The following is a 19,878-nucleotide window of genomic DNA, read 5'->3' on the forward strand; positions in this document are numbered from 1 at the left end:
TCAAACATTTCAAAAGAATTAAAGAGGTGGAAACACTTCCTAACCCATTCTATGAGGCCAGCATAACCCTGATACCAAAGCCAAAGACATTAAAAGAAAACTACAGACTAATATCTCTTAGAATTATTGATGCAAAAATCTTCAGCAAAAGGGGTGCCGGGGTGGCTCAGTCAGTAAAGCATCTACCTCTTGATTTCAGCTCAGGTCATGATCTCATGGTTCATGAGATTGACCCCTGCATCAGGCTGACAGCGCGGAGCCTACTTGGGATTCTCTCTCCCCCTCTCTCTGCCCCTCCCCCACTTGCATGCATGCTCTTTCTCTCTTTTTCTCTTTCTCTCAAAATAAACATTTTTTAAAAAATCTTCAACAAAATACTAGCAAACAGAACTCAGCAGCATATTAAAAAGATTATACACCTTGATCAAGTAGGATTTATTCCTAGAATGCAAGGATGGTTCACCATATAAAAAAGACTGAGCAATGTAATATGTCACATCAATAAAATGAAGAAAAAAATACCACATGATCATCTCAATTGATGCAGGAAAAAAAAATCTAACAAAACTCAACATCTTTTCATGATAAAAACACTCAACAAAATGGAAACAGAAGGAAACTACCTCAAATTAATAAAAGTCATATATTAAAAAAAAAACTCACAGCCGAGTTTTTTGTTCCACAGAAACAGAGATCACCAAGAGTACTGGACTACTCCTCAGCTGGCCCCTCCATGAAAGTTTGGGAAAGGAAGGGAGAATTCTTATGTTCTGATTTTAGAATTCCAAATTTAGAGTGATTAGAAAAATAAAGCAGTGTTTTTATTTCCACTTAAAAAACCCTCATAGCAAACATCATACTCAGTGGTGAAAGACTGAAAGTCTTTCCTCTAAAATCAGGAACAAAGTAAGATATTTGTTTTTATTAAGTCTATTCAACATAGTACTGGAAATTCTAGCCAGAGCAATTAGGCAAGAAAAAGAAATAAAAAGTATCCAAATTGAAAAGGAAGGAGTGAAATTATTTCTGTTTGCAGATGATATGATCTTATATGTAGAAAATCCCAAAGACTCCAAACACTCACACTCACACTCACTCACACACACACACACACACACACACACACATACACACACACAGGTGTTAAGATAGATGAATTCAGCAGAGTAACAGGATACAAAGTCAACACAAAATTATAAGTTGTGTTTCTACACATAAACAATTAGCCATGTGGAAAGGAAATTACAAAAACAAATCCATTTACAATAGCACCAGAAAGAATAAAATACTTAGGAATTAACTTAACCAAAGAGGTAAAAGACTTATACAGTTAAAACTACAGAACAAGCGCACCTGGCTGGCTCAGTCATTACAGCATGTGACTTGATCTCACAGTTATGGGTTCAAGCCCCACGATGGGCATAGATTTTACTTTAAATAAATAAATAAGTAACTACAAAACATTACTTAAAGAAATTAAGGAAGACATAAACAAATGGAAACACGTCACATGTTCATGGGTTGGAAGACTTGGTATTATTAAAACGTCAGTACTACCCAAAGTAATCTACAGATTCAATGTAATCCCCATTAAAATCCTGAAGGTGTTTTTAGACAGAAATAGAAAAACTCATCCAAAAATTCACATGGAATCTCTGGGGCTGATAATAATCAAAACAATCTTGAAAAAGAAGAACAAAACTGGAGGACACACACTTCCTAATTTCTAAACTTACTACAAAGCTATAGTAATCAAAACAGCGTAGTACTGGCGTAAAGAGAGACCTACAAACCAATACAATAAAGTAGAAAGCCCAGAAATAGACTCCTACATATATGGTCAAATGATTCTGACAAGGGTGCTAAGACCAGTCAATGTGGAAAAAAAAGTCTCAACAAATGGTGCTAGGAAAACTTAACGTTCACATGCAAAAGAAGGAAACTAGGTCATTACCTAACACCATATACAAAAATTAACTCAAAATGGATCAAGGACCAAAAAGTAAGAACTAAAACAATAAAACTCTTAAAGAAAACATGGGACAAAAGCTTCAACACGTTGGATTTGGCAACAACTTCAACACCAAAGGCACAGATAACAAAAGACAAAATAGATAAATTGGACTTTGCAAAAATTTTTAAATTCTATACATTGGAAGATACTATCCATGGAATAAAAAGGCAACCCACAGAATAGAAAAAAAAAATTGCAGCAAATCATATAATGGATAAGGGATTAATACATAGAATACATAGAGAACTTCTAAAATTTAACAACAAAAAGGCAAACAACCCATATAAAAAGCAGACAAAGGACTCTTCTCCAAAAAAGATATAGAAATGGCCAATGAGCACACAAAAAGATGCTCAACATCACTAATCATTAGAGAAATGAAAATCAATCAAAATGACAATTAGACATCACCTCACATTCAGGATGGTTATTATCAAAAAACAAACAAACGAAAAACAAAAACAAAAAAAACAGGGGCACCTGGGTGGCTCAGTCGGTTAAGCATCTGACTTTTGATTTCGGCTCAGGTCGTAATCTCACGGTTTGTGGGTTTGAGACCCATGTCGGGCTCTGCACTGTCTACACGGAGCCTGCTTGGAATTCTCTCTCTCTCCCTCTCTCTGCCCCTCCCAGACTCATGCTTTCTTGCTCTCGCTCTCTCTCACTCTCTCAGGAAAAAAAAAAGTGTTGGCAAGGATGTGGAGAAATTGGAACCACTGTGCACTGTTGGCAGTGATGTAAAATGGTAGAGCCACTGCAGAAAACAGTATGGCGGCTCCTCAAAAAATTAAAAATGGAATTACCATATGATCCAGCAATTCCACTTCTAGGTCTACACCCACAAGAACTGAAAGCAGGATCTCGAAGAGATACTTGTACACCCATGTTCACAATAGCGTTATATACAATAGCTAGGATATGGAAGCAACCCAAGCATCGATCGACAGATGAATGGATAAGCACAATGTGGTACATACATTGAGTGATACTCCCCTGCTTTTCAAAAGTTTATGTGCCACTTCACTTTTACAAAAGACTCACATTAATACTTAGTTTCACTAACTTAAAGAAATCTGAAGAGGATTTTTAATTTTACAAAAAAAAAAAGGCAAAAAGTAAAAACAGCATTCAGCATTTGTTTTACAGCAAGTGATTACAGAGGCAGCACCCATTCTGAACAGTGAGAGTGGCCCTGCCAAGCTCCTTCCCCAGGAAATACACTCAGCATCTCAGCATCAAGCCTCCATAGCTCTGAACTGTGTCTGTGAACACCCGTGCTTTATTGTGACTTATTTTGTGCATCCATTAGCAAGAGATGTCATAAATCCATGATCAGTAAAGCCTAAGAGGTTATTTTTGGGGTCTGGGAATGCTCAAAATATTTTTCATGTAAATTAATTGTAATTGTTTCTTCACTTTCTGCCATTTCAGCTTACAAAGGGTTTCCTAGGAATGCTCTACTTTCAGGCAGGAGGAGAAACTTGTATTACCTATTGTAACAAGTAATAACCGTGAGGATGTGGAGAAATCAGAACGCTTGTGCACTGCTGGTGAAATTTTAAAATGGTATGGTCAGGGACATCTGGGTGGCTCAGTCAGTTTAGCAACTGAGTCTTGATTTCGGCTCAGGTCATGATCTAGCAGTTTGCGGGATCGAGCTCCCCTTCAGGCTTGCACTGACAACACAGAGACTTCCTGGGATTCTCTCCATCCTCTCTCTCTGCCCTCTCCTTCTCTCTCTCTCTCAAAATAAATAAATAAATAAACATTTTTAAAAAATGGTATGTGGGAATGCAAGCTGGTGCAGCCACTCTGGAAAACAGTATGGAGGTTTCTCAAAAAACTAAAAGTAGAAGTACCCTATGATCCAGCAATGGCACCACTAAGTATTTATCCACGGGATACAGGTGTGCTGTTTCAAAGGGACACATGCAACCCCATGTTTATAGCAGCACTATCGACAATAGCCAAAGTATGGAAAGAGCCCAAATGTCCATCGATGGATGAATGGATAAAGAAGATGTGGTGTATATATATAATGCAGTACTACTCAGCAATCAAAAAGAATGAAATCTTGCCATTTGCAACTACGTGGATGGAAATGGAGGATATTATGCTAAGCAAAATTAGTCAGAGAAAGACAAAAATCATATGACTTTACTCATATGAGAACTTTAAGAGACAAAACAGATGAACATAAGGGAAGGGAAACAAAAATAATATAAAAACAGGGAGGGGGCCAAAACATAAGAGACTCATAAATATGGAGAACAAACTGAGGATTATTGGAGGGGTTGTGGGAGGGGGGATGGTCTAAATGGGTAAGGGGCACTAAGGAATCTACTCCTGAAATCATTATTGCACTATATGCTAACTAGCTTGGATGTAAATTTAAAAAAATAAAAAAACAAAATTAAAAACTAAAAAAAAAGAAAACCCCCCCAAAAATGGTATGGTCACTGCAGAAAATGATATATGGCAGGACCTCAAAAAGTTAAACATAAAATTACCATATGATTCCAGCAATTTTACTGGCAGGTATATATGCAAAAGAATAGAAAGCAGCCACTCAAAAAGATACTTATTCAACAAAGTTCATGGCAGTATTATTCACAATTGCCAAAAGGCAGACAACCCAAATGTCCATCAATAGATGAATAAATTTTTTTAAGATGTTATATAGATACAATTTTATTCTGCCAAAAAAAGGAATAAGGTCTAATATATGCTACAACATGGATGAATCTTTAAAATATTACACTAAGTGAAGTAAATCACCTACAAAAGGACAAATATTGTGTGATTCCATTTATATGCAGAATCTATGACAGGCAAATTTCATAGAGACAGAAAGTAAAGTAGAGGTTACCAGGGGATGGGGGAATGAGGAGTTACTGTTTAACAGGTCAAGAGTTTCTGTTTGGGATGATGAAAAAGTTCTGGAAATGAACAGTGGAGATGGTTGTGTGACATTCTCAGTGTACTTAATACTAATGAACTATACACTCCAAATGGTTAAAATGGTAAACTTATGTTATATATATTTTGCCATAATAAAAATACTTTTCGGGGCACCAGTGGCTCAGTGAATTAAGCATTTGATTTCAACTCAGGGTCATGATCTCATGGTTGTGAGATCAAGCCTCAAGTTGGGCTCCAAGCTGCTTGAGATTCTCTCTCTCTCTCTCTCTTTCTCTCTCTGTCCCTCCCTACTCCCATGTGCACACATGCTCACTCTCTCTCAAAATAAATAAACATTAAAAAAAAATAAAACAGGGGCACCTCGGTGGCTCAGTCAGTTAAGCATCTGACTTCGGCTCAGGTCATGATCTCACAGTTTGTAAGAGCCCCACATCAGGCTCTCTGCTGTTAGCACAGAGCCCACTGCAGATCCTGGTTCCCTCTCTCTATGCCCCTTCCCCTCTTGTGTTCTCTCTCTCTCTCAAAAATAAAATTCATAAATAAATAAATAATAAAATAAATATATTTTTAACCATTTGAGGGAAAAACCAAGAACACTGAAAATTCAAATATAATAATCAAATACTAGCATGACCTGATTAGTACAGTGTCCAAACAGAATTCCCCTTTCTCTCTCCCTCCTCCCCTTCCTTCCTTCCTTCTTTCCTTCCTTCCTTTTTTAGGTCTTTCCTTCTTTCTCAGGTTTTACAGCAAATAACTAAACATTTTGAGGAAGACAGATGCATGAGGGAATTTTAATGAGAATTTCGTTTTAAAAGGATAAATCATATTACAACAGAGACTGGCAGAATGAGGTAATCTATAGCAGGGATTATAAACAACCAGCAGGCAAAACCAAAACCCCAGAAGGTACTTCTATCTTCAGTAAAAGGGAAAACGAAGAAAGAACAAAAATACATGTGCAAGCCCCAAATTTTAAGTCCCTCAGTTCTAGGACAACTCCTTGTAACTATCTTAAAGGATAAGATGAGTTAAATAATTCAGGCAGAGCCAGTTTCACTGGCTGTGAACTACTAGGCAAGGAAACAAAGAAACATAGCCTGGATTCCATGCCAGCAAAGGTCAAGGATCACATCTTACACCATCTCTAAATGTACAGCCTACCACTCTAGCTTCCCAACGCTGCAGACACACTTTGTGGGAAATCAGTTTAAAACTCTCATGGTCCTCAATAGGTAGTTAAGTTCAGATTTCCCAACCTAATATCTCATAGAAAGAACAAGCCAGTTTCATCCATGTTCTTCTGCTGATTACTGCTCAACTATTTCACATCTCCAAGAAAAAGGTTATGGCCAAAGAAAAATGTTTGCATTCTTTAGCCTTTCACTTGATTTGACAAGGATCATCTATAAACCAAACTTTAAGAAATCAGGATAGACCTAACTTACTAATGATTCTTTAAAAAAAAAAATCATAATGTCACCGTTATGATTGTAACTGGCAGAAATGGTCTCCTAAGATGCATTCCAGCTCTAATTAAAACAGGGCTGTCCCAGAGCTCCCACTTAATTTTAATTTATATTAAAATAACTCAGAAGAGCTATTCGATATATTGAACAACCACCTTAAATCCAGTTGGTTAAATGTTAGCATCTTCCCTTTCCATTAGCCATAGGTTTAAGATGGATAATGTGCTGAGGGAGAGAGGCAGCATCCAAATTACCAACACAAGTGGCCTTTTTTCAGGCCAAAGAAATTGTTTTCTAAAAATGAGATTATGCTATACTTAGTCAAGCTATTTAAAAGATGGAGTGCTAAAAAGATTCTGTCCATCAATAACCATATCAGTGGAACTAATCAAAACTGTAAGAACAGCATCTAAAAACTCATTTTAATCAATGTTGAAGAGATTGAACTCCCACAGCTTTTCACTTAATTATACCGATGATCTGAAAGCTGGAAGAGATTCCAAATATTCTGACAGCTCTTCCACTTCATTCAGAGTTCTCTGGACTACTCTATGCAGAAACAGGACCACTGTTTCACTCCGCTCACTCAGCTTTACTTTTGTTAAAGCACTTACTACAACCTGACATTACATGATATAGTTACATGTTTACTAGTTACTATCCCTCTCCCACCAGAATATCACCTCCATAGCAAGAGGCCCTGTGTGTTTGCTCTTCTATCCCACCGCATCAACAACAGCACTTGGCACAGACCAAGCCTTTAGTAACTACTGTATCTGTTTACTGACTGACTGAATAATTCTTGCCCAATACCCTTTTATTTTATACATGAGATAATTTGAGGCCCAGAGGAGTAAAATGACTTGTGCAAGGTCATTAGGCTAACTAGAGGGAAAGCCACACTTAGAACCAGGCCTCTCAAATCCCAGTCATCCTTCCACTGTCAATGCAATTATGCCACTCTGCTTTTGATGGCTCTCCATTGCCTTACAAAAAAAAAAAAAAAAAAAAAAAAAAAAAGTCAGCACTCCTTACCTTTTTCAAATCTCTCCAAATTTTGCCTGACCCACTTTTCTAGTGCTATTTCTGCCACTCCTTTTCACGCCATATGTTCCTGCTACCTCAGTATACCATGGCTTCCATGCTTACCTTTCCATCTCCTCCCCATCTATCCAAATTCTCCCCACCCTTCAAGACCCAGCTCAATTATCACTTCCTCTGTAAGCTTCCTCCTTATCTTTCTTTATCCTTCGTCACCAGAATATTCACTTCTTCTTCTCAGTTCCCATGGCATTTTGACCTATTGGAGCATACTTTACATTCTGCCTTGTCTTTCTTCTTTACTAGACTGTGAGTTCTTCATTTTTTTAAATATTTTTTTAATTTTATTTATTTTGAGAGAGAGTATGAGCAGGGGAGGGGCAGAGAGAGAAGGAGAGAGAGAGATCCCAAGCAGGCTAAGGTTAAGTACGTGTAACCGACTAAGCCATCCAGGCACCCAGCGAGTTCTTCATTTTTATATTTACTAGCAACTTCATAGTGCCTGATATGAACAGCTGATCAAGGGGAAAAGGAAGGAATACAGGGGAGGTGTGCTACCCTTCTATGCTCAGTATGACTCCCAATGTAACAACACCCTCCCAGCATCCCAACTGGCTGCTCCAACAACAAAGGACAAAAGTTAGCTACGGTTAAAAAAGGGAGGTGACATTAAACAAGACAGCACATGGGAGTGCCTGGGTGTCTCAGTCAGTTGGGTGTCTGACTCTTGGTTTTAGCTCAGGTCATGATCTCATGGTTTGTGAGTTCGAGCCCCGTATTGGGCTCACACTGGCAGTGCAAAAGCCTGCTTGGAATTCTCTCCTCTTCTTTCTGCCCCTCCCCTGCTCATGCACACATGTGTGCTGTACTCTATCAAATAAATAAATAAATAAATAAAATAAACAAACAAACTTTAAAAAAATGACAGCACATGAAATCAGCTAGTGAAATGTAGAACACAAATTATATTACATTGTTCTGCAATAATGTAAAAAATGCTACCTTCTTTTCTTAAGTTAACTCTGCAACAAAGTTATTAATACTTTTGCATTCAAGTAATCTGCACTCCCCCAACCTTTGTTCTTTTCATGCTTTACCCATGGTGCCCAGCCCAGGGTGTGTATTCAAGGCATGTCTGCTGACTAAAGATAAACTGGGTTTCCAATGACTCAGGCTGGATGGGATGTGGGTGGTCATGGTGCTTGTAAAAATTAATGATAGGATACTTCATTTAGAATGAAGTAGAGGGACAGGAGGGGGGTGGGTACTTTTCACACCCAGCACTCAGGTCAATTTCAGACCCAAAGGGAAGTGGCACATTGCATGCAGGTGGATACTACCTTACTATCAAAGCTGGAGGAAGGAATGTTTCCTCCTCCCCCTCCCCAACAGCCCAGCCACAGACAGGTAGTCACAATTCAGCCAATAAGAAGCCACTATACTTCCAACACCCAGTTTACTCCAGTGGACTTTTACTTCATAATTGTCCCTCCCAACACCTCCCTTTCCTCTATAAAAGAGCAGTCCTCTGCTTTGTTCTCCAGTCTTGCCCATGGTACTGCCATAGCTTCCATGTCCCAGACTACAATTCTCTGCTATTGCCAAATAAACACATCCTTTGTTGGTAAAATAAATGGCAGTTTTATTTTTTAAGGTCAACTAATTTTTCATTAAACTTCATACCAGAAGGCACTGTTACTTATTTTGGCCTACTCAAAGGTAACCATTAACAGATTGCGATCTTGTTTTGTTTCTTTATATCTAGGATCAACCGAGTTTTTTTTAACAGACAAAATGCATAGAAAGATGGTAATTGGGAAATATTTTTATAAGCCAACCCTCTGGAAGTAAACCTGTATCTTCTTTCAACCTCCACACCACCCCTACTAGCTAGTATGGATGATGAGATTAATTGAAATGTCAGGGGTTCCCTGACCGTCATTGTTCACTAGTTGTCATTAGGTCACTGATAACAAACTGATAGTGACTTAGAACTGTGTGGGCCAAAAAGAAAGACTAGACCTGAAGGTGCATAAAGTGAACATCTTTAGGATGTTAATTTGAGCTGCCCATGCTGATCAAGAAACAAAAATCTTAACTAGAAATAATAAAGACAACAAATTTGGTCCTGAGGTTTTCTTCTTTTTTATCGTTGCCAATTAAAGACCAGTATGTTTGATTCATCACATCAATAAAAGAAAGGACAAGAACCATATGATTCTCTCAATAGACGCAGAGAAAGCATTTGACAAAATACAGCATCCTTTCTTGATTAAAAACCCTCAAGAAAGTAGGGATAGAAGGAGCATACCTCGAGATCATAAAAGTCATATATGAATGACCCAACGCTAATATCATCCTCAATGGGGAAAAACTGAGAGCTTTCCCGCTAAAGTCAGGAACAAGACAGGGATGTCCACTCTCGCCACTGTTATTCAACATAGTATTGGAAGTCTTAGCCTCTGCAATCAGACAACACAAAGAAATAAAAGGCATCCAAATCGGCCAGGAGGAGGTCAAACTTTCACTCTTCGCAGATGACATGATACTCCATATGGAAAACCCAAAAGATTCCACCAAAAAACTGCTAGAATTGATTCATGAATTCAGCAAAGTTGCAGGATATAAAATCAACACACAGAAATTGGCTGCATTTCTATACACCAATAATGAATCAACAGAAAGAGAAATCAAGGAATCAAACCCATTTACAGTTGCACAAAAAAACATAAAATACCTAGGAATAAATCTAACCAAAGAGGTGAAAAATCTATACACTGAAAACTATAGAAAGCTTATGAAAGAAATTGAAGAAGACACAAAAAAAATGGAAAAAGATTCCATGCTCCTGGGTAGGAAGAACAAATATTGTTAAAATGCCAATACTACCCAAAGCATTCTACATATTCAACACAATCCTTATCAACATAACACCAGCATTCTTCACAGAGCTAGAACAAATAATCCTAAAATTTGTATGGAACCAGAAAAGACCCCAAATAGCCAAAGCAATCTTGAAAAAGAAAACCAAAGCAAGAGGCATCACAATCCCAGACTTCAAGCTATACTACAGAGCTGTAATCGTCAAGACAGTATGGTAGTGGCACACGAACAGACACTCAGATCAATGGAACAGAATAGAGAACCCAGAAATGGACCCACAAACGTATAGCCAACTAATCTTTGACAAAGCAGGAAAGAATATCCAATGGAATAAAGACAGTCTCTTCAGCAAGTGGTGCTGGGAAAACTGGGACAGCGACATGCAGAAGAATGAACCTGGACCACTTTCTTACACCATACACAAAAATAAACTCAAAATGGATGAAAGACCTCAATGTAAGACAGGAAGGCATCAAAATCCTCGAGGAGAAAGCAGGCAAAAACCTCTTTGATCTTGCCCGCAGCAATTTCTTACTCAACACGAGTCCGGAGGCAAGGGAAACAAAAGCAAAAATGAACTACTGGGACCTCATCAAAATAAAAAGCTTCTGCACAGCGAAGGAAACAATCAGCAAAACTAAAAGGCAGCTGACAGAATGGGAGAAGATATTTGCAAATGATATATCAGATAAAGGGTTAGTATCAAAAATCTACAAAGAACTGATCAAACTCAACACCCAAAAAACAAATAATCCAGTGAAGAAATGGGCAAGACATGAATAGACACTTCTCCAAAGAAGACATCCAAATAGCCAACCGACACATGAAAAAATGCTCAACATCACTCATCATCAGAGAAATACAAATCAAAACCACAATGATGGCTCACCTCACACCTGTCAGAATGGCTAACATTAACAACTCAGGCAACACTAGATGTTGGCGAGGATGCGGAGAAAGAGGATCTCTTTTGCATTGTTGGTAGCAATGCAAGTTGGTGCAGCCACTCTGGAAAACAGTATGGAGGTTCCTCAAAAAACTAAAAATAGAACTACCCTATGACCCAGCAATTGCACCACTAGGCATTTATCCACAGGATACAGGTGTGCTGTTTCAAAGGGACACATGGACCCCCATGTTTATAGCAGCACTATCGACAATAGCCAAAGTATGGAAAGAGCCCAAATGTCCATCAATGGATGAATGGATAAAGAAGAAGTGGTATATATATACAATGGAGTATTACTCGGCAATCAGAAAGAGTGAAATCTTGCCATTTGCAACTACGTGGATGGAAATGAAGGGTATTATGCTAAGTGAAATTAGTCAGTCAGAGAAAGAACAAAAATCATGACTTCACTCCTATGAGGACTTTAAGAGACAAAACAGATGAACATAAGGGAAGGGAAACAAAAATAATATAAAAACAGGGAGGGGGACAAAACAGAAGACACTCATAAATATGGAGAACAAACTGAGGGTTATTGGAGGGGTTGTGGGAGCGGGGGTGGTCTAAATGGGTAAGGGGACTAAGGAATCTACTCCTGAAATCATTATTGCACTATATGCTAATTTGGATGTAAATTTTAAAAGAAATTAAATTAAATTTAAAAAAAAGAGGAAGTCAGGAAGATTCAAAGCATGATAAGGATTCAACACACCATTGGTGACTTGAAGATGTGTGGGTGTGGGGAAGGCACATGATGAAGACTCTCTAGAAGCTGAGAAAGGCCCTGAATGACAGCCAACAAAGAAACAGGAACCTCAGTACCACAACCAGTAGAACTAGATTCTACCAGAAACGTGAATGAGCTTGGAAGTATATTATTCCCTAGACTCTCCATCTAAGAGCCCAAAGTGGCTAATATCATCATTTTTGGCTTTGTGAGGCGCTAAGCAGCGAATCCAATTGAGCCTGCTCAGACATCTAACTTACAGAACTCTGATAATAAATGAGTGCTGTTTTAAGTTTGAAAAAAAAAAAAAAAAAAAGACGAATATGTTCATAAAACTGACAAGAAGCCCACATTCTGGGGCCATGGCTTTGTACCAGCCAACTCTGGCTACTTCTTCCTCAACTGGAACATCAGGAGCTTTCAGGGTTAGAAGAGAAAAACTAACACCTCATAGCTATTTCTTCAAAACACAGGCTAAGTAAGCACTCTCTCTTCTATTTAGCTCTTTTCCTCCCCAAAAGATACAGCCTGAAAATCTTGCTGCTTTGCCCATCAAGGTTTATTCAACACTATCTGAAATTTTTGTAATAAGTACATTTTAAAAGGCCTTTTTAATGAGCACCGTCTTATTTATCTGAGTTACAACGGTTAATGTCTAATATCTTAATGTGTTTTTCTCAGAAGTAAATAAAGCTATAAGGCCTCTGGCCTATAGAGGAAGCTAAAACTGAGTCTAAAAATCACCATTATAAGCAAAACAAACTCTCCCTCCTATCTATGTATGCGCGTGCATACAATCACACACAAATTGGCATTAACACCTAATATATAATGACTCAAGAACATATCTTGCAACTTAATGATAATTGCAAGCACTAAATGGTCCTCTAACAGTTCAAAGAGCTCCATCTTCCAGAGCACCTAACCTATTAGCAAGAAGAGATTACAGACAACGGAAAGAACTCAGCTCAGTTACTTAACCTCTGAACCTTAGCCTTCTCATCTGTAAAATGAGGGGCTGATCTAGAACAGTGCTGAGCAGTAGAATGCAAGCCACAAATGTGAACTGGATATATACTTTTTAATTTTCTAGTAGGCACATTTAAAAAAGCAAAAAGAAACAGGTAGAATTAATTTTAATAATGTTTTATTCAATCTAACATAGCTAAAACTTTCCTTCAACATATAATCAACATTTTGAAAGTATTAATGATGTATTTTACATTCATTTTTCATACCAAGTATTTGAAACCTACCCCACATCTCAATTTGGACAAGCCACATTTCAAAGGCTCAACAGCCACATGGGACCAGTGGCACCATATGAGACAGCACAAATCTAGATGATCTTTGAATTCCTCTCAATACTGGACGTAATTTTAACAAAGGGGAGAAGAGATGTATACATCAAAGTAGACTTAGAAAAACTGTTAAGTTTTTAAATTCAGTGAAGTTGGATCTGTAAACAATTGAGTAGGTGGTGTGATCTACTACTTGCAGACTTAACCTGTTCACGTTACCATAGCCACCATCCTACAAACGTAACAGAGAGATTAAGCACATTCAGGACAGCGTACAACTGCTTAATGAATGAGACTTCTAGAAAATCCTAACTACGAAAAAACAACTGTTAAAATGAGACTTCAACAGAAACAACAAAAGAAAAATAATTGACAACCATGTTATCTTCCACATATTAAGATAATGCTATGAAACACAATTTGCACATGCTTTTGGAATTATTTCTCTAATTACTCAACATCCACTGTTCTAGAAAGAGTCACGCTGTTCCTCTCACACTGCCTTGCTTATTAGTCCCTTTGTGATCAATGATCTGCCTTCGCCAGATGGCCAGTCTGGGTTAAGACTACAATATGAGATCAGAGAACAAAGCAAAGCTAACTGGCCTTCCCAGGAACTGAACCTGTGACCCTGACCTCATTATCTCTAGAAAATAGTTAACCCCTCACAAACGTGCCTGGGCAGCTGCATCATAAATAGTGCCAACAAAGTCCACTGCTGCGTCTGTCACAATACTCTGGTAGAGAAAAAGTCACTCTAAATTTATGAAGAACTTTGCAAAATGAAGAAAATTCTGCATGCTTCCTTTAAAGTAGTCTGGAGTTCAGCAGCAGTGTCTTACTAGCTCTGCTGGATCAGTCACGAGCTCCCTGAGAACATTAGCTGCGGCCCCCACCTAAGACCACACATGGCTTTATCAAGGGGGTTCAGTTGTACTGATGTTTCCTCTCCCCAAATCAGTGGGCATGTCCTTTCCTTTCTATGTCTCCTATGTGAGGAAACCATGGGTTAACAACTATATACAAGAATTTTCACAGATTATTTATTGAATCCAGCTTATCTCACATTTAAATAATAACCAAATTTCTCTATTGCATCCCCTCCCTGCCTGCTCCCCTTTCCCTCTTAGTGCCAGCCAATCCCTCACCAGGTGAGTGGGGTGAGGCCAGTGGACTTCTGGGTGGATTGTTCTTACCTTCCCTGGTAAAAGCCCAACACCTTTTTAGTAAATTGTCCTTCCTTTCTTGTTATTGAGAATAATAACTCTTAGCAGCTGCTTCTTGCTCTTAAATTCTAACAACCTGTCTCTAACGAGCTCAGTACTTACTTCTGATTTAAATATTTCCCTGAAGTGTTTCAGGGATGCTGTTTCTGTATCTTTTCCTTAAACATTTAATAATTTAACACAGTACCAGTTTCAGAAGCAAGTTTATCGAAATTTCCACTTAAGCTTCATAGTAGGCTTTTGAAAAATTCTACAAACATCTGGAAGAGCTGGTGAAGATTTTTAAATCTGACTGAAAATATTCATTGTCACATTTCAAATGGAATCACCTTTCCACATGCAAACTTACTACAATATAAAAGCTATGACATATGGTTGGGCTATTTGGCTTCTTAAATGTTTCTGATAACATGTCTCTAGAAGACATTCAACATCTCTTAAAGGTTTTTTCTCCATTTGTTTTATTTCCACAAAGTTACTTCAGAATTTTTTTAATTTATGGATTAAGAGTCTATAATCCTGCACTTCTCATACATCTGTGGAAATCATACATATATGTAAATCTAATATATGCATATGTATCTGCCTCAAAGCTACTAGTATAAATAAACATCTAAGTTGATTTTGCTCTTCTTATCTCCAAGGATTTTCACATCAAGAATAATAGTACTATCAAAATGTTGTACACCTAAAACTAATAACATTGTATGTCAATTATACTTAAAAAAAAAAAAAACAAAAACAAAAACATAGAACAGTGCAAAATATAATGGTAACCAAGTTTAGTATCGAATTACAACAACCATTCAATAGCTGGAACGTTTCTTGATGCTCACAGAAACTATACCAATTCACTGAAGGGTCAAGTGTTAGACAATAGGAATAACTTAATAAATTAAACATAAGACATAAGCTTACTAAATATGGACACATTTCATTAGGGGAAAAACCATTTCTTGAGGGCTAACCTAAGGATGAAATCTGATACTGAACAATAAATAAAATAATATATTCACTTTTATCTCATCTTAACAGAAAATGAAGACTGAGGAACAGAAATGTATGGATTTTCAAACCACATAAATAAACCATGAAACTGCTGTTCTTTGTCTAATATATCAACATGATCTACACAAACTCTGATTTTAAAATTATCAGATCTGAATAGACTAACATCAATTCAACAAATAAACTATTTAAACATACAGTTAAAAGTTTAAAGCTCCATGTACACAGACACTAAAATGCAAAAGGAACATAATTTTATATACCTTTAAGTACCTGGTAGTCATCTTATTTATAAAAGACACTCCCACATGTCAACAGCAGTAGGCAAACCATACCCTACAAGAGTCTGAATCTGTAAGATGTAAATGTGAAAGAAATAGTGAAATCTGCTTTTCTATTGTCATTTAAAATCATCTATTCGTAAATTCTCAGTACTACTTATAAAACATATTCCCTTATGGCATTCTTTCTTTCTGACAATATTTTTAAAAGAGGAAATTTCCAGAAATAAAATAAAATACTGCTAAAAATTAAGAAGCACTTGCAAAGAACTAAAATAAAAAAAAATTAATAGGGCATTTAGTTGTGCTTCATTTCAAGTACTTTACAAAATAAATACTTTAACTGCCCAGTGATTTTGAGACAAATCAATATACTATAAAATACTCTTGCAGCTCTTAAGTCTTCATTCTGTGCCTTAACAAAAGCTGGCATTCATTCGTAATGAAGTCTTTTTATAGTTACACAGCTATTTCATGTCTCTTTTGAAGACATATTAAACCTTTGGGTGCTCAATAAAACTGACCAATTAATTGACTTTATCGTAAAAACCTGAGAAGCTATTCCCAAATATTTACATCAAAGAGCAGACAAAGTCAAAATGAATTACTAGTCTATCCAATGTTTTCTTACTTGACTAAGTTGAAAATTTTCTTCAAGTGGGTCCTTTCAAAGGAAACCACAAAAGATGTACCACAAGGGGTAAATTCTCGATACCGACATTCAAATTTACATAAAAGGAATGATGTATCTACAGAAACCATTGTGACATATCAGAACAGAGGGTGAGGGGCAAGGCAGCAGAGAACTTTGGGGTCAAACAGAACTCAGTGTGAATTCTTGCTTCATCTCTCCTAACCTTATGACCTTGGGCAAGTTAATAAAACCTCTCTGAGTCTTAATCTCAATTATCAAATGGAAACACAAGGCCAAATTACAGGCTGCTCTGAGCACTAAATTAGATAACATATATAAATAGACTGCTTACCACAGTACCTAAATCATAATAAATACTCAATAAATAAATGAAATTACTAAGAAATGTTTAAGAATCTATTTTCAGTGTAATTTAATATTCAAATTCCAACTGGTGTAAATTATTAAAAGGAAAAATACAAAGATTCATTAGCAGATTTTTCTTTCATTTAGCCTGATCATCCATTACGTTAGTGCTTTTCAACCTGCAGGTCCTAGCCCATTAATGGAATCTGAAATCATTTAGTGGTTCTTAACTAGCATCTTTAAATAAGATAGAATAAAAATATAAGAATGCATTGCACATCAGAAGTCTAAGCATTGATTCATGAGGTCCTTTAAACATACTTGTAATGTGTTTGTATACTAGATGGCAATATAAAATTCACCTCTTACTGTACAAAAAACATTAAAATCCACTGCTTTATAATAATGAAAATAAAAATAATTAGTTGACGCTGAATGCCTCGTGTGTTCTAGACCTTGTGCTAAACACATACATGATTTCATGCGATCCTTCCAAAAACCCAATAAGGTAGGTACTATTACTTCCACCATTCTACAGATGAGGAAACTGAGACTTAGAGACATTAAGTCACTTGCCAAAGATGCAGTGCTATTAACTGGTAAATCGAGGGTTCAAATTTAGTCACCTAACTCTAGAACCTTCAGTAAGTACTAGGTTGTAAAACAGGTTTTCCTAATATAAAAGTTATTCAAAAAGTAGATTTTTTCATGAAGCCTAATTTGATAGTGATTTTCTGGAGTACAGTATATCCTGAAAAAGGCAGTGTGACTCAGAGGTGAAAACACTAGGCATGAGATCCAGCTTCTGTCCCTGGCATTGCTGCTTCAGTGGCAAGGAGTTGGCAAGTCATTTAATCTCGCTGTGTCTGGATTTCCTCACCTACAAAACGGGAATGATAATATCTGGCCTGCCTCCCCATAGGCCACTGTGAGAAAGTATATGTACATACAACAAGTGAAATACTCTATTGTGCTACTCAGTTATCTGAGATGATCACTGATACCACCCAAGGGGCCTCATTCTTCATGGAAACATACATCAAATATGATCAAAAAAGGAAGGTCACCAGGCTTTTATAAACTGTATGTGGAAACATTCTGCAGTTTTGACACATAGCAAGCCTTCAGTAACTGTTCATTAAACTAAAAGAACTAATTCAATCTGTATACATATTTTATCCATTTGTATTTTATTTTTCATCGATTCATTCTTTCCATAACTATTTAAGTTTATTTATTGAGAGACAGAGACAGCACGAGCAGGGAATGGGCACAGAGAGAGGGAGAGAGAGAATCCCAAGCAGGTCCCGCATCTTCAGCATGGAGCCCAACCTGCGGCTCGAACCCACGAACTGTGAGATCATGACCTGAGCTGAAACCAAGAGCTGGCTGTTTAACCAACTGAGCCACACAGGCACCCCTCTTTCCATAACTATTTATTGAACACCTACTCTATGCCAAATTCGAAATGTGGACTACAAACAAAGACTATAAACCGTCCCTTGCACTGGAGAATTTCACATTAATTTCAATTAATTTTTGTAAAATACAATTTCTTCATCTAGCAATAATAATGGCTTATAGTTATTATAGTGCTTGATAGTTTAGAAAGAATTATGTGGTAGCTTTTGTTTCCTGCACCAACTGCCTAAGTATGTCAAGTCAGTATTACTATTTACTGACTCCAAATTCAGTGCTAAGTACGGTCTTTAGAGTGAAAGTTTCTCGATGTCAGAAGTGACCATAAAAATAAGCTTTTGAAGAAAATACATTTTAATACGGGAAAGGGGCAATCTAGTAGCATGATTTTTCTTTCCTTCACATTTCAGAGTTGAAGTAATCTATAGTGCAAACATATCACCTACAGAAGATGCATTTTTCAAAATGTTTCTTTAAAAACTGTGGCTTTGAAATTTCTTCTACAATTTTCTGTTGAATATATTGAACCAGGATTCAGTTTCCTCATAGAATAAAGGAAGCAATAGTGTAGGTGTGTTTCCTTTGTTGACATTTTAAAATTACTCAAAATTGTTGTATTCAGATTTCAAAGTCACATACAATACCAAATAATTGTTAGCCATTTTATACACAATTTAACAACTAGGATAGGTAATTTTTACAGGTGAACACCAATTTACTGACAACTTAATGAACTGAAATTTGCTACACAGTATTTACTAAGACCCGTTTACTAAAATTGCCTTATTCTTTGTATTCTAACCACTCCCTCTTCATCACCACCACCCCCAACATACTCACACTCCCTCACCTACACCAGATCAGTTTCTGGGCCATTATTCGTAAAACCATATTAAAATTTCACAACACATGGTCCTAGTTACTAGGTTCCCCCCCCACTCCCCTCCACCTGAGCCAATGTGTCTTTATATACACATTCTCTCTGAAAATCCAGAATTCAGACAATATTACGATACCTCTTTTCTGAGAACAACAAACATAAAATGTAAACGTTTGCCTTTCTGTTTACTGATAACCATGAATAAAACCCATACCCCACCTACCGTATCCGTAGGGTTAGGAGGTCCAATCTCACCACTACAGAGCTCTGCAAGAAATGACGGTTACAGGACCAGGAAAACCATCTCAAGAACGCCTGGGAGAAGATAAGGAAAACACATTTTACACCACTGGCACTGTGCAGTCTCCCGGCTCCAGCCCTTGGTAAACAGGGAGAACCTTTGTCTTGCCTCAGCCATCAAACTGGTGGCTCATCAGAATTGGGGCAACAAGAGTTTGTGCGAAATGGCTTGGCAGAGGTTAAACAAAGCAATGCAGCTCCGGCGTGGGGAGAGGGCTGAGCACGGTCAGCGTCCGAGATCGCAGACGGCGAGGTCTCGCTGTGCCCCCTTCGCAGCTGGGACCCGACCCTGGGACCCCGGGACCCCGGGATAGGATGCCGCGGCGCGGGAAGGAGAGAGGGAATTAGAAGGTCCCACGCTCTCGGCAAGTTCCCGGGGCGCAGCCCGTCCGCAGGTTCCCTCGCGTGAGATCCAAAGCGGCGCACACCCTGCGCCGGTTCCTCGGGGAGGGTCCGCA

The sequence above is a fragment of the Prionailurus viverrinus genome, chromosome B1 (genome assembly GCF_022837055.1).
Source record: "Prionailurus viverrinus isolate Anna chromosome B1, UM_Priviv_1.0, whole genome shotgun sequence".
Taxonomy (NCBI): domain Eukaryota; kingdom Metazoa; phylum Chordata; class Mammalia; order Carnivora; family Felidae; genus Prionailurus; species Prionailurus viverrinus.